The sequence below is a fragment of the Cuculus canorus genome, chromosome 1, assembly GCF_017976375.1.
Source record: "Cuculus canorus isolate bCucCan1 chromosome 1, bCucCan1.pri, whole genome shotgun sequence".
NCBI lineage: Eukaryota > Metazoa > Chordata > Aves > Cuculiformes > Cuculidae > Cuculus > Cuculus canorus.
In genome coordinates this window covers 204,243,152-204,258,281 of record NC_071401.1, presented here as the reverse complement: position 1 = coordinate 204,258,281, position 15,130 = coordinate 204,243,152, and the positions used below count along the sequence as shown (strand labels likewise).

General features: G+C 44.9%; 1 protein-coding gene and 1 long non-coding RNA gene across 4 annotated transcripts in view; one reads left to right on the top strand and one right to left on the bottom strand.

Annotated features, from left to right (window-relative positions):
- Positions 1–9,448, bottom strand: part of PRKCQ (protein kinase C theta) — a 69,687-nt gene extending 60,239 nt beyond the window's left edge. For all 3 annotated transcript variants that reach the window (XM_054083553.1, XM_054083567.1, XM_054083561.1), the window contains exon 1: positions 9,341–9,448. The gene's annotated coding sequence lies outside the window, so the exon portion shown is untranslated. The remainder of the gene's footprint in view (positions 1–9,340) is intronic.
- A 1,637-nt stretch (positions 9,449–11,085) lies between these two features.
- On the top strand, positions 11,086–14,547 carry LOC128854359 (uncharacterized). Its single transcript, XR_008453406.1, has 3 exons — positions 11,086–11,500; positions 12,660–12,739; positions 12,835–14,547. It is a non-coding gene; the product is annotated as an uncharacterized LOC128854359 (long non-coding RNA).
- Positions 14,548–15,130: the final 583 nt, after the last annotated feature.

The window sequence follows — 15,130 nt, the reverse complement described above, 5'->3', positions numbered from 1 at the left end:
TAGTTCAGGTGGAGATGTCTGTCTGGCATTTAGGCTTCTGAGACAAGAAGGGATGGCTCCCAGCCATGGTGTCTCATCAGCCAGCGGATAAGCAAATTCAGAGATCAGCTTGTGGGTGTTTGTCTGCAACAAACCCCAAATGAACTAACACACGTAATGCAGAGAGATGAATAAGCTGAGGACACAACGATGGCCTACAGCTTTGCCCAAGTGCAAGAGACTCTGAACCAAATCTCACTGAAAACTTTATTTAACTTTCTGTGGGGTTTGAATTTGACCTATAAATAAAGCAGAAGAATAACGCTACTAACTAGGAACTGGAAAAACTGACATAAGCCATATAACTGAATTTTCTAATGATGAGATTCAGTAAAAACACCGTCCTTTCCAATTTCTCTAGAAAATACATCATAAATAAGCACCTTTGCTTTGATGAGGGGGGGACAGGGAGAAACAGAGCCATTTTCAAGAGACTTTCTCAATCTAATTTGCTCAAATATTTTAATAACCATGTCTGTAATTGCCCTGACAAACACTCTCCCCTTGTAAGAGGGGGAGGAGAGGTGAGAGGAGCTGAAAACGGAAGCTGGAGGATGCATGTTCTTTACTATTTTACCAATTTTATAAATCAAAACATAAATAGCAAGTGTTACTGCAAGGGTGGGAGGGGAAAACCTGGGTAAATTCAGCTCTCATCACGCACACAGTCCTTCAAGACAAAGAACAGTGACTCCCACATCAGCATTTGTCTCTCTGGTTTCCGTGGATAAGTAGTGTATGACCTTGTCTAAATCCCATTCACAAAGCCAGAACAAATCTCTATAAGCCTCAGCTGCTCTTTCTGGTCTCAACGTATCAGGACCAAAATGCCTCCTCTTTCACTCAGAGTGATTCTACCCCACCAAAGCTATTCCTGACTTGCACTGCTGATGCACATCAGAAGAGGAGCAAGCTCACCAGTACATAGAAACTCCACAGCAAAATCAAATGACCACATCAAAAACCTCCTCAGAAGAAAAGGCTTGAATCCACGTGAAAAATTAATCATATGCAAGTTTAGTTTCGAAATAAAATAGAAATTGCTGCTCCCAATGCACTTGTAGAAGCTTGGAGTGAGGCTCACAGGGTTTACAGTGCTAAATGATCCCAAAGGTTGGCCTTTTCATTAATGTGACAGCTGCCCTTTCACTGGCTGTGCAGTCCCTGACTACCTCTGTAGGTTTTTATCCACTATTTACAAAAGCACAAGGTCATTAAAAGACCAAATTGAATTAATACTTCACTTGTGCCAAGGCAAAGTTGCAACAAGCCTGCGTGTTTCAAGAAAGTCAATCCAGCCAGTGTGTGTGTTTCCAGATAATGCTGTCACCAGCATTTCTCTCTTTTTTTTTAATTAAAAAATAAAATTAAGGCCACATACCTGGGCAGGTTACAGGTTATTTAAGTTACAGGTTAAATTTAGCCTTTCAGAGAGAGACATTCGCATCACAGTGAGTCTAATGCTGCTGTGTGGTTGGACCTAAGGACAGAACTAGGTATAAAGTGTTGAGTTACTGCATTAATGAGGACAAACAGGGACAAAGTATACACCCACCAAACTGCAGAAAAACCTTACTGTCAGTCCAAAGTTATAAGTACCTTTTTTATAGGAGTTCTCCCACAAAAACACAGTATAACTTCACAAAACAATGAGTCAGCCAAAGCTCTACAGCAAAATCTGCTTTGAGAACACATCCTCTTTCACTGTGGAACCCTGCATCCCCGAGATGAGCTACGTTAAATCCACACTCAGCAAATGTGTACATTTAGAGTGGTGCAACAGCCCTTCTGCTTATTGGGATGGACTGGGCTTACTTGCTTTTTCAGAAAACACGTGTGCAATGACATATGAGGGAAGGATTGCACTCCTTTTCTTTGGAGAAGAGGAGGCTGAACGGAGACCTTATTGCTCTCTACAGCTACCTGAAAGGAGGTTGTAGCGAGGTGGGTGCTGGTCTCTTCTCCCAAGTAACAATAGGATGAAAGGAAATGGCCTCAAGTTGCACCAGGGAAGGTTTAGATCGGCTATTAGAAAAAACTTCTTTACCAAAAGAGTGATGAAGCATTGGAACAGGCTGCCCAAGGAAGTGGTGGAGTCTCCTTCCCTAGAAGTGTTCAAAAAATGCGTCAATGTGGCACTTTGTGACATGGTTTAGTATGGAAGGTTGGTGTTGGGCTGGCAGTTGGATCGGATAATCTTATAGGTCTTTTCCAACCTCAATGATTCCATGATTCTTGGCATGGGTGAGTGCATGGGTGAGTGGCTGCCCTGCAATGAAATATCCAAGTGTGATGACAGAAGACGAATCAGTGTTTGACCTAGAGCTATTGTTTGGGTGATAAGTTGTCTGCTGTTCTGTTACTGGATCTTTCAATGCCTCAAACTTATCAAGGTAAGAAACAGAGAAGTCCAGTGGAGCCTATGCCCTCACAGATGACTTTTTAGGGCTCTGATTTAGTCTACAATGCTTGGCCCACACAGAGCAGTGACAAGCAGGTCCATACTGGTGACAAGGGAGAGCCATTTCCTCTCACATTTTCTGCTGAGGTCCAAAACTTGCTATATGCAGCATGCAAGGATAATTAATTAGGTTAATTACCCCTTTCTGGCTACATCCTTTCCTGAGGGCAAGGCTGTATCTCCTTCACGTCCTGTGACCAGCACATAGGCTATAAGTGATTCTAGGGCATGGAAGTCCCACTAAATCCAAAGTAGGCATCTTGATTGCGTGAAGTGAAGCCCATACTGTTGGGATCAGCCACACATGGACACAGCACGTCCCCTACCAAGTGGGCCAAGATACCTTCTCTGGTCCCAAGAGCAAAAGCACATCCATTCCTGAAGTATACCTCCCTTCCTTGAAAGATCCTCATTCACCCTTCTGACAGGAATCAGTCCCCGTTAATAGGCTATTGTTCAAAGTGTGGCTGCCAGAGCACTGCTCAAACAAGCCACAACCAGATATGGGCCTCTGCTGACACTTAAATGGTCTTGCTGACTGCAGCAGTGATCAGCCATGCCATTTTATTAGCATAGCCAGTAACTCCAGACACGCAATAAAGAATGGGACACACTTGCTCTCGGAAGTACATCTGGTGGCTCACATGAGTTACCAAGTGAAGTTACCTATCTTACCCACTAGGGAAGAGTGGACAGCAGATCCCAACACTTTGTTTAACACCAAAGATGTGCCAGCAAGGAAAAGAGATATCACTGTGGGAACATGATCAGGCATTGTTGCTTTACTTTGGACTGGGATTTGTTTTGGGCCACATAAGACGAATATTTGGCTTGCCTAAGTTCACCTGGATCTCTTGAGACCTCACCTTCCACCCTGGAAGATGCCATAGAAAATTCTGTCAAACATATTTGATACAGGACCGTTTTTTCAACTAAAATAAAATAAATACTTTCTGATGAAAATTTGGATTTTTGCTCTAGGAAACTGAAGTGCAAAATCTGACATGTTTTGATTCAGACAAACTATCACAGTGTCTCATGGAAACTACAGATAAGGTTCTCCCACATCCTCATTCTTTCTGTCAAGAAGGTTCACCCACAGCACTGTATCTTCCACGCATATTGTTGTCAGGGACGCTGGTAATGGAGTCAACACCTTTCTGCACCATCTAAAAGGGTCATGGTGCACCTTGGAAACTCCAGGAAATCAAATGAATGGAAAAGTGTACAACATCTCTAACTACCTACCTATGACACACAATAACAGCATCCAGAATCAAAACATTTTTGTTGTGGACCAAAATATTTCCACAAAAGAAGGAGGAAAAAAAAAGCTGAAATGTTTCAGTGTTTTGGAAAGAAAAACACTTCATTTCTGTTGTCGTCTAAACCCAACTGAATCTCTAACCCTGAAGCTTCCAGTCTAGACCGTGCTCTTCTAACACCTTGCCTGCAAGCATGTCACTACGCCCATGGAGAGCTATGATCTTGCAGCATACAAGGTTGCAACACTTCCTACTTCCTTTCACCTCCTTATTCCACCTGTCCTACTTCCATATGCACCATGATTTTCCTATCTTTGTTATAAATCATTCCTACAATGTACATTGCACATGAACATTGTAAAATGTACATCATAAACTCCTTAGGATCAGCCGGTTTTATGCATTCATGCACTACCTGATCCTCAGTCCCTGGTTAGCGCAGCAGTAATTACGGGAGACATTACTGTAATGTTTGCTGATAATTATAATGTGCTAAGTTCAGAAAGGTTTTTATTGACACCTTTGAATTTCTTTACATATCATGGAAAATGTTCCAACCATCTCCTACAGGAACCTCTGATGTCACATCAAATTCTTTCCTTTAACCGTTTGTAGTCTGGCAACACTCTGAATGAAGAATGTCTGAATTTTTCATCATCGTAGGCACCTTTTTCTATACTAGGAGATAATTTCAATGCAACGATACTTGGGTAAACTAATACATATTTCTCATGTAAAAAATTACACTTCTTGTAATTGATTTTTCAGTTTTTTCTAGTTTGTAATCAATGGTGATAAGATGCAGAGCTTTTTTTTCTTTTTCTAAAAGCAGGTATTCAGCAGGCATTACTGATGAGATACAAATAAAAAAATGCTATGAAAGATACAGTTTCTTCATAGAGTCTCTTCTGCCCCTGGAAAAGTGGCTTCATCTCCTGATGGAAGGGCAAGAGTGTCCTGGCCTTGAGTGTCAGAAGGGGAAAGAATAGGGCAGAATGATCTGCTTTGTTTTGTTTGAAGTCTACACACAGCCCCAGTGAAACTTCTTAGTGAAGTTCATGGCCTGGTTTGTAGATAGCCTGTTTTTTTTCCAAGTTCTTCTGCTGGCTGAGATGCCTCTTTTTGTCTGCAAGCACTTCCCAGGCAGCTCAGAGCTGCTTTCTCCATAATCTTTATGCAAAGCATGGAGGTTTTACCCCTGTTTTAGCTAGGTCCAGACAGACACACAGCCTAACAGCTTAGTGACAGTGTCAGTCAAACCGTTGTAGGTTACAACACTTGGCCATGCAGGGAAAGCATAGCAGAGAACACATGACGAAGTGCTCACGCGAAGGGCTGTACCCACCAGCCCTTCTCTTCTTGTTGACCTGGCAGAGTAAGGATCACCAGATGATCATGAGGATGCCCTGAACAAATCTGAGCATTAAGATTCCTTTCACTTCCCTGATGAAACGACAAGTTCAGTAGACATAACAGAAGTTACAGAAGCAGCAGAATTAGCCTTAGCATGATACACAGTTTGACGCAGGATTCGTAGTGTCCTTGTTGTCACTCCTTTATCAACTGGATTTTTTTTTGTCTTTTAGGGTTGGTATTTCCTATGTGTACACTCTGATTATATTATTGTATCTCCTGAAGATAAGGGAGACATTTGTACTTGACAATGATAAGGAAAAGACAATGATAAGGAAAAAAACACTTCATTTGAATGAATGTCAAGCAAATTCAAAGACATAATAATTGAGGCAGCTGATGACTGAGAAGTAATCTAGCCCAAATAGGTTGAACGAGGAGTGGAAATGACCATTCACAAAGACCAAAAAAATATCATGTAGTGATTCTGATCTGTAAATCTCAGGATTCTTTTTGGCTCAGATAACTATCAAGAAATTCACTTTAGAGATCACTTACATCCACACCACAAAAATAGCACTGTCGTGAGAGAGATAAGGTATGGCTACATGAAACCAGCACCATTTTCCTTTCATCTTGCCCTGGGCACATCGCCCTGGGTACATCCTATACAACCGTAAACTTCTTCTGTTCATATTTCTGCCCCAAAACAGCAAACACAGGAATGGATTCTTACAGATACCTGGAACTAAAAATATCACCAAAATGCCATGGCACAATTGGGACCTACTGGAAATCGAGGGAGGGGCTCTTTATCAGGGAGTGTAGTGACAGGATGAGGAGTAACTGGTTTAAGCTGAAAGAGGGAAGATTTAGATGAGATATTAGGAAGACATTTTTTCCTGTGATGGTGGGGAGGCACTGGAACAAGTTACCCAGAGAAGTTGTAGCTGCCCCATCCCTAGAGGTGTTCAAGCCCAGGTCCAATGAGGCTTTGAGCAACCTGATTCAGTGGAAGGTGTCCCTGCCCATGGCAGGAGGGTTGGAACTAGATGATCTTTAAGGTCTCTTCCAACCCAAACTATTCTATGATTCTATGAACTCTGCCCCAGCAAGCTGCTCCAGAGCAATGGTGTTGCTGCAGGGTATGATATAAACCAGAGGAACTATCCATTGCCAAAACAACTGTGCAAAAGTTGAAAAGCAACCTGCGTTGATTCCACAAAGTTAATAAACATTACCTTTACTACTGAATGTGATCTGGTTGGTGGTAACAGATAAATCTCCAACAGACCTGCACTGATTCCACAAAGTTAATAAACATTACCTTTACTACTGAATGTGACCTGGCTGGTGGTAACAGATAAATCTCCAACAGACCTGATATATCACAAAAGCAATGACACAGAAAGCATTTTGCAACTGGCTACAAAGAAGGCTTTGCAGTTTACACTGTCTTTGCCAATGTTTTCTTTCCCTACAAGCCTACAACCAGGAGTCAAATGCTTTGGTTAGGATGCAAGTGCGAGCAGAGAACAACATCATGGAATGGAAACAGAACCGTCAAGGTGAGCTCGCAGGCTAACACAGACTGCCTTCTGATGTCAATCACGAGCACAATCCAGTGAACATTTATTTCTACGCGAGAACGGGTAGTTGGCACATCAGTAACCCTGCGAGTGTGCACACTAAGCTGTACATACCTATGATTACAGGATCACGGCTCTCATCAGTCCTATAAATGACTTCACACACACACATTTTGGATGTTCATACTACTGTATAAAATTTCTCTTCCTTTTCTATCTTGAGAATCACTGTTTCAAAGCTTAGGCAAAGAATAACACTGTTAAACTCTGGCTTCAGCAAAATGGGAAGCAACAGCAGAATTTGCAGCCAAGTTTCTTAACTTCGATCCACAAACACCTATGACAAAGACAAGAGCAGCCCCCATGGAGCAGCCCTTCTGAGGTGGTTAGTACTTTGCCTCTTTTCTAGGCTGCTGCAGAGCTCTTTGCTATTAAACCTAGACTATAAGAGAAGAAATCAGAAAGTTGCCATCAGAAGTTGTTCACCACATTACCTTCTTCAGAACAAAGTGGCAGGCTATACGAAGACTAACCTGGAAAAGATCCCAAAGAGGAAAAAGTAAAACTCGTCATGCTGGGAAGTTAAGCTGCTGTGGGTCTCCTTCCCTCCATCTCTCCTTCCTTATGTCTCTGTCTAAGCCTTTCCTTTGAAGCCCTCCAGCTCTGACATGGTGGTGAGACACATACTACATCCGCAAGAAGCTTTGAGCGTCAACTGAGTGACTTTCTTTGAAAGGAAACACACTTGAGGCAGAAAAAGAGATTAGTTAGCTCCACCCTGGCAGTGTGAAAAAATTCTGCCCTTAGCTCTCCTTGATGTGAAAAAAATTTAAAAGCTTTACCCTGTGTAGCAGTGCGACTACAAAAACAGCCCAGGAATGGCGTGGGGTTGGGGGTGGTGGTGCTGAGATGCAGGATGGAGATTCAGGAGGGGGATCTGAATCTTCAGTAGGTCTTCGAAAACAACCCCAAACGACATGTAGAAGTGAGAATAGAGTCTAACTAAGCTCTGCAGTGCCTATGCCAGTGCAACTGTGGCATCATCTTAAAGCAGGGACTCTTCCAGCTCAGAAACCTCTGCACAGGTTGAGCGTTATCTGCTTTAGTCATCATGTGTCCTCATAAGGGGGTGGACAAAAGAAATCATGTGAGGAAAATAAGGTGTTCAGCATGACTCGGGGGCTTTGGCAAGTGATGCTAGTGGATGCCAAAGTCTAGCCTAGGCACCAAAAGAAAGACAGAGCAAACAACCCAGAGCCTGCACTGGCAGCTAGATTCAACTTATGTCAGGTGTTCAGCCAACGGCAGCTCGGTGGGACTGTGAGCCCGAGGAAAGCAGCTGTCTTAGGTGGCCATCTGGTACCTCCAGCTGAACACAGCCCTGCTCCACCGCAGGTGGACAGGAACATCCCTGGAGCAGGTGCTCCTTGCTGGTCCCTCGACTTGGCTCCTTAATCACATTTGGTGGAAACTCAAAACTGGCTGGTGGCTCCAAATGGGATATAGAGTCCTTTCTTAAGTAGAAGAAAGATTGGAAAAAAAAAAAAAAAAGACATATAAAAGAAATACAAAAAAGATAGGTCAAATACCTCAAGGATTTGGCTGTTCAAAAACACAAAAGTCAGAACATTGTCCTATTCTCCACAAACAGTTCTGCTCTTCACTCCTCCCCCTGCCTTTTTTTTTATTTTTAAAAGCAAGTTAGTGAAACTTTATCTCTTCCTGCCCTAGTAACCCTGCTAAATAATCTGCTATTACCATGACTCAATTGAGTGGCTTTCAGCTGCTGAAGTAATTTTCTTTGCTACTGTTGTTTCATGGTGGAAATTAAAAGAAGAGCCCATATAAAGTTTCCCACACCCGCAAAGCAGGAGAGAAAAGTAGAGCCAAGAAGTTAGTTATAATTGTAGCTACAATTATAGAGGATCTGATTACACCCAAGAGTTTAACTTCATTAGCATTCAACGTGAATGTGGGGAACATAACCCAGGTGTCAAGATTGAGTTTCCAGGCTGGGTTTATGGGTCCCCTCCTTCAAAAGAAAATGCAGTTCGCAACACTAAGCAGCGGAGGAGGAGGAGGGATGGAGGTAGTTCATTTTACAGCTCAAATCTGCTTTCAAACTTAACACAGTGCTAGTTTGTACTCTAGTTTGTAGAGTACTACAAACTTGATCCAAAAATGATAGACCCAGCTACTGAGACACAACATCACCTCTAAAATGAGACTCAATCTACCTCTCTTATTGCTGTAACCAAGAAACACCTACAAAATATCACAGAACCCAGCAGGGGAAAGTATTTTCCCTCTATATTTTCCCCAGTTTGTTTACTGTGTTGAATAACGCTTTGGTTATAGTCGGTTTTCATTGTTTTTCTCATTTTCTTCTCTTCTTTGTATTGCATGAAGGTACATGGGAGAAAACACCACTTTTTAAAGGCAGGAAAATGTGATCATGATACCACAAAGAACCTGAAAGTAATTTGAACTCCTATTTAATTTAAAAAAAAAAAAAAATTACTGGCTAAATGACAAGTGGACCATTTTAAAACCCTGAAACAGCACACTGTTGCACATCGGAAGCCCCCGAACCCCCAAACCCTTGCCACCCCACTTCCCACTAAGGCTAATACCTGCTGCCCCCGCAACTTGGCTCAGTTCAGCTCAGCTCAGCTTGGCACAGCTCAGTTCAGTCCAGCTTTACTCGGCGTAGCCTAGTTCATTCAGTTCAGCTCAGTTCACCTCGGCTCAGATCAGCCCTTTTCAGCTCAGTTCAGCTCGGTTCAGTTGCACTCAGCTCGGCTTGGCCCAGATCAGCCTGATTCAGTCCAGCTCAGCTCGGCACAGCCTGGATCAACTCGTCTCAGTTCGGCTCAGCTTGGATGAGCCCGGTTCAGCTCAGCTCAGCTTGGTGCCGCTTGGATCAGTTCAACTCAGCTCGGCTCAGTTCAGATCACCCCGGTTCGGCTCAGCTCAGCTCGGCTCGGCGCAGCCTGGATCAGCTCAGCTCGGTGCAGCCCGGCTCAGCTCGGCTCAGCTCAGCTCAGCTCGGCGCAGCCTGGATCAGCTCGGCGCAGCTCGGCGCAGCTCGGCTCGGCTCGGCTCGGCTCAGCTCGGCGCAGCCTGGCTCAGCTCGGCTCAGTTCGGCTCAGCTCAGCTCGGCGCAGCCTGGTTCAGCTCAGCTGGGCTCGGCTCGGCTTGGCTCGGCGCAGCCTGGTTCAGCTCGGCTCAGCTCAGCTCAGCTCGGTGCAGACCGGCTCAGGTCGACTCGGCTCAGCTCGGTGCAGCCTGGTTCAGCTCGGCTCAGCTCAGCTCGGCTCGGTGCAGCCTAGTTCAGCCCAGCTCAGCCCGGCTCGCGTCGTCCCGGCACAGTTGGTCCCGGTTCCGCCCGCCCGTGCTGGCTCCGCCCGGCTCAGCACACGCCGCGCCGCAGCCGCCCCCGCCCCTCCGCGACCCGCGGGGGAAGCGCACGCCTTCCTCCTCCTCCTCCTTCTCCTCCTCCTCCTCGGCACCACCCGCTCCGCGCCGCCTCCCCCCCTCCTCCCGTGTTTGCCCCCAAAAGGGCCGATCCCGGGGACTGAGCATCGTGAGGGCTTCGGGTGCTCATTGATGAGAAGCTCGACACGAGCCGGCGGGGTGTGCGCTCGCAGCCCTGAAACCAACCGCATCCCGGGATGCACCAAAATCAGCGCGGCCAGCAGGGCGAGGGACGGGATTCTGCCCCTCTATTCCTGTTCTTGTGAGACCTCATCTGGAATACTGTGTCCATTTCTGAATCCTCAACATAAGGATATGGGACTATGGAAACGGGTCCAGAGGAGGCTACCAAGATGATCAGAGGGCTGGAGCATCTCTGTTATGAGGACAGGCTGAGAAAGATGGGGTTGTTCAGCCTGGAGGAGGCTCAGAAGAACTTATAGCAACCATCCAGCACCTGAAGGGGGTGTAGAACAAAGCTGTGGAGAGAATTTTTACGAGTGATTGAACAAGGGGGAATGGCTTTAAATTGGAAGGGGGAAGACTGAGATGAGATATTAGGAAGAAATTCTTCACAATGCGGGTGGTGAGGCACGGGAACAGGTTGCCCACGGAAGTTTTGGCTGCCCCATCCCTGCAGGGTCTGGTGGGAGATCATAGAATAGTTTGGGTTGGAAGGGACCTTAAAGATCATCCAGTTCCAACCCCCCTGCCATGGGCAGGGACACCTCCCTCTGGCCTCATCCAACCTGGCCTTGAACACCTCCAGGGATGGGGCAGCCACAACTGCCCTGGGTAACCTGTTCCAGAGCCTCATCACTCTCATGGTGAAGAAATTCTTCCTGATGTCAAGTCTAAATCTGCCCCTTTCCAGTTTATTCCCATTTCCCCTCGTCCTATTGCTGCAAGCCTTGTTGAACGGTCCCTGCCCATGGAAGAGGGGTTGGAACTGGATGATCTTTAAGGTCCTCTCCAACCAAGATCATTCTATCATTCTATGTCCAGCCCTGCAAGGGACCCTACTCTGGGGCTGCACACACAGAACCCTCTATTGCAGACAAGGAAACCATGACTGCGAAAAAAAAAGTGCTCACCAAAAATGAAATAATTGGGACAACCTGATTTTTTTTCTTTTTTTTTTTGTTTTTGAGGCTGCAGAGCTTTGCTGTGGTGACTGGCAGGGGAGGTTTGCTGAGGGATGCAGAGAGGAAATCAACAGGGAAGTCTTGCCTCATTCATCTGTCTCATTGTGTTGCATTCTCTACAACTCCCCGAAAGGAGGTTGCACTGAGGCAGATGTTGGTCTCTTCTACCAAGTAAGTAGCAATAGGACAAGAGGAAATGGCCTCAAGCTGTGCCAGGGGAGGTTTTGATTGGATATTAATAAAAATTTCTTTACGGAAAGGGTGATGAAGCACTGGAACAGGCTGCCCGGGGAAGTGGTAGAGTCACCATCACTGGAGATCTTAAAAAAAAATATTTAGACCTGGTAATTTGGGACATAGTTTACTAGGCGTGGTGGTATTGGACTGACGGTTGGACATGGTGACCTTAGAGGTCTTTTCCAACCTTTATGATTCTATGATTCTTGTGCATGGATGTTTGAAACATCTGTCTTCCAGACAGGCCCAACCTCGGATCAGGTTGTGGTGTGAAAGAGGGCCAGGTGGTACCTGTTTGGTGCAGTTTCAGCACTTGAGGGTGTCAGAGATGGGTTTTGCCCAGGACATCCCCTGAGAAACCTTCTCAGCTCTACTGGTCCTGTAGTCTCTTCCTGTGCTGCAAGATTAGGTGTGATGTTGGGTGTTGTGTATCTGGAGGGGGAAACTGGCCTGGGAACCTGGGGGAGAAGCAACTAGAAGGAAAGGAAACCCCAGAAATTTGGGGAGCAAAGGGTTTTGGAGAAGATCATGCAGAATCCTCACATGCTGCAGGAGCGCACCAGCCCTGTAAGACTGGTGGGCTTTGCTGCTCTTAATGGTCCAACAAATACAATTACAGCTATAGCAAGGAGACCTACAAATGTCCTTCACATGCCTGATGTACCCATGGAAGACATCTTCAGGTACCTTTTGTGCGTCCTAATGATTAGTGAAGAATCTCAAATGGTGTTTCAAATGAGGGTGTTTAGAAACTTCAGGACCTGTAAGCGTTCACTTTGAACTGGCTGCAATGGTTCTTTGAATGCCACGGCAATTATTTTGCCCTTGCTGCTGATCCCTAAAATGTAAAGTATATATTAAAATAAAGAAAGAGAAGGCAAGGCAAGGCAGAGGGAAAGGCTACTGGGCTTTGGAAAATGAATTGCTTTTAAAGAGGAGTTCTCCTCTATTTTATGGAACAATTTGAGCTGAGTATAATCTGTGTTCCTGCTACCAGCAGGAGGGAAAAAGGCATTTCATGTGGCAGATGATTTTGCATTTTAATTGCTCACACACCATTAACTTACATATCTATCCTTCCTGTCTTCATCAGAGTTCGTTATATTGGGAGTGGGTGTGGTGTGGTGTTGACACTGCAAGCATGAAGAAGAGGTTCTTTCACCTCAAAGGAAGGTAAGCTGCAGATAATTAAAATCCCACCTATTCCCATCCAAAGCTTAAGTTTTCGGCTCCACTGGTTGCTGATGCTGTTGTTGCAATTTAAACAGGAACGTGTTGGCTGGAGGACCATCGTACCCACCTTCACCTAGACTGGATGAGCCCAAGCTTCAGTCATTGTAGTGGCTTATCCACAGCTGCGATGCAGCCCCATGGTCTTTTTCCCATTCCCTGACCCCACCAGCACATTGGACCACTTAGCTCAGACACTGCGGCAGAAAAAGGCTTCAGCTTGCATCCTCTCCCAGCAAAATATTTGACTGTGCTATGGTCTTATAGCGGGAAAAATCCTTGGCAGGATATCTTCCATCCTCTGCCCCATGGAAAAAATAACATGAGCCCTTTCTAGAGGGCCATTCACCCATCTTGTCCCTCCAGATCTCTGCAGACAGCTGCACACCTGCTCACCACAGCCTTTCCCAGACTTATCCTTCACTGCCTGACAGCGTTCCCTTAACGTGTAACTTAAACCTTCCTTACTGTGATTCAAGCCCTCTTCTTGTTATAGAATCACAGAATGGTTTGGGTTGGAAGAGGTCTTTAAAGGTCATCTAGTCCAACTCCCCTGCAATGAGCAGGGAGCATCCTCAGCTAGATGCTATCCACCAGGGACATGGGGAACAGATTTTCCCCTTCTTTTTTCTCAGCATATTTAAAGCTGACAGCGCTGTAAACTGGGATGCAGCTGCCGTATTAATTACCCACCTGACACAGAGCTTCCACTAAAACATGCATCAACTGCTGTATGTTATTATTGTCATTTAACTTGACATGTACAACTAATTAGGCATTGCCTTCTACAACAGACGAGGCCACTCCTGTGGGTGTAGGTATTTGGAAACCAGAAACCCTTAATGCTGCATCTTTCTGGTGGAAAATATCACCACAAGCCACCGTGTTTTCTTTCCTGTATTTGAAAACCACCCACATTTTCAGTAAGAAAAAAAAATAATTAAACTGATGGAGCATTTTGCCTGGGCAATGGGCCTTTCTGAAGAGTTGCATTCTCAAAATATTTGTTCTCTGTTGTTTGGTCTTTAGGGATGATAATTTGCCATTTATTTTTAATTTCAAAGACGTACGGGGAAAAAATAACTAGGGGATACATTTAGTAACTGCTGCAATAGAAGGCAAAACATTCCTGTTTGTTTTAAATTAATTGCAACTCAGTTAATGAGTCCATGAATTTGAAAAATAAAGAAGAAAATATAGCAGGTTAGGTGGTTTTTACTGTTAAAATAATGCTAAAATTGGGCCTTTTCTTTTTCTTTTCCTACCAAAAGATTTGCATTTCTGCTCAAACTGTACACTGTGTGTTAACATGATGTTTGTATTCCAGTCTCTTGTAGTAAGAAAGGACATTAAAAAAGGGTTTGGAAAGGACCACAGAGGTCACTTCATCTCTTCTACTATATGATGGGTCCATCACTCCCCAAGCCACACATTCCTGAGAGATGTCTGTCTGCTCTGCTCTCATACACTTCCAGCTTGGGAGCTCCCCAGCTTCTGCATGAGAAGACAGGAAATGAAGTGAACAAATCAAACCACTTGCAACATACCGTGTGACGGTGCATATCTCCCAGCCTTCACCAGAAAAGTTTGAGTAATTATGGGACAATCTTTCTATAGAGTCCACTTCCTTGGAAATCTTTGACTGGAGATAAATACTGTCCTTTTCAAGCTATAAAGAAAAATAAATTAATTGTGATGCTGGTCTTACTGCTTACTCCCTCCAGGAGCTGTTAGTATCATACCAAGGACAAACCAGATATATGATTCAAAATGTATTCCCGATTAATAAAGTTTTCTCAGTCCGTATTCATATTATAGAATGGTTTGAGTTGGAAGAGACCTTAAAGATCATCTGGTTCCAACCCCTCTGTCACTTGGGCTCAGTACTATGGTTTCTCAGCAGCTGTGAGCTGGTGGCATTCAAAATCATCAATTTATGCAGATGCATAAAATGCATCTGGGGGCACAGGTTGAGGGAGCAAAGCCACTATGTGCCCTCTCCTGCTGGTTCCCACACTCTGTCTCTCTCCTGCCTGTGTTCTTCACCCCCACCTCAGGCTTCCTTACTCTGCTGACTCAACTGATGGCTTCACCATGCTCTCACCCAGAGCAGCAAAACAGTCTGGATTTAAGAAAAACAAGCAAAGTAAAACTGAAAAAAAAAAAAAAAAGAAGAAGAAGAAGAAGAGTCGCCCTTTGCCTGTAACAGGCATAATTTTCACAGGGTATGACCACATGAAGGGCTGAGTGAACACAGAGGTGGAGGAGAAAGGGTGGGGTGGGTGGCAGAGCGGTAGGCGTGGGTAAAAACCTCCCCAGGCATCTCCATAGAGA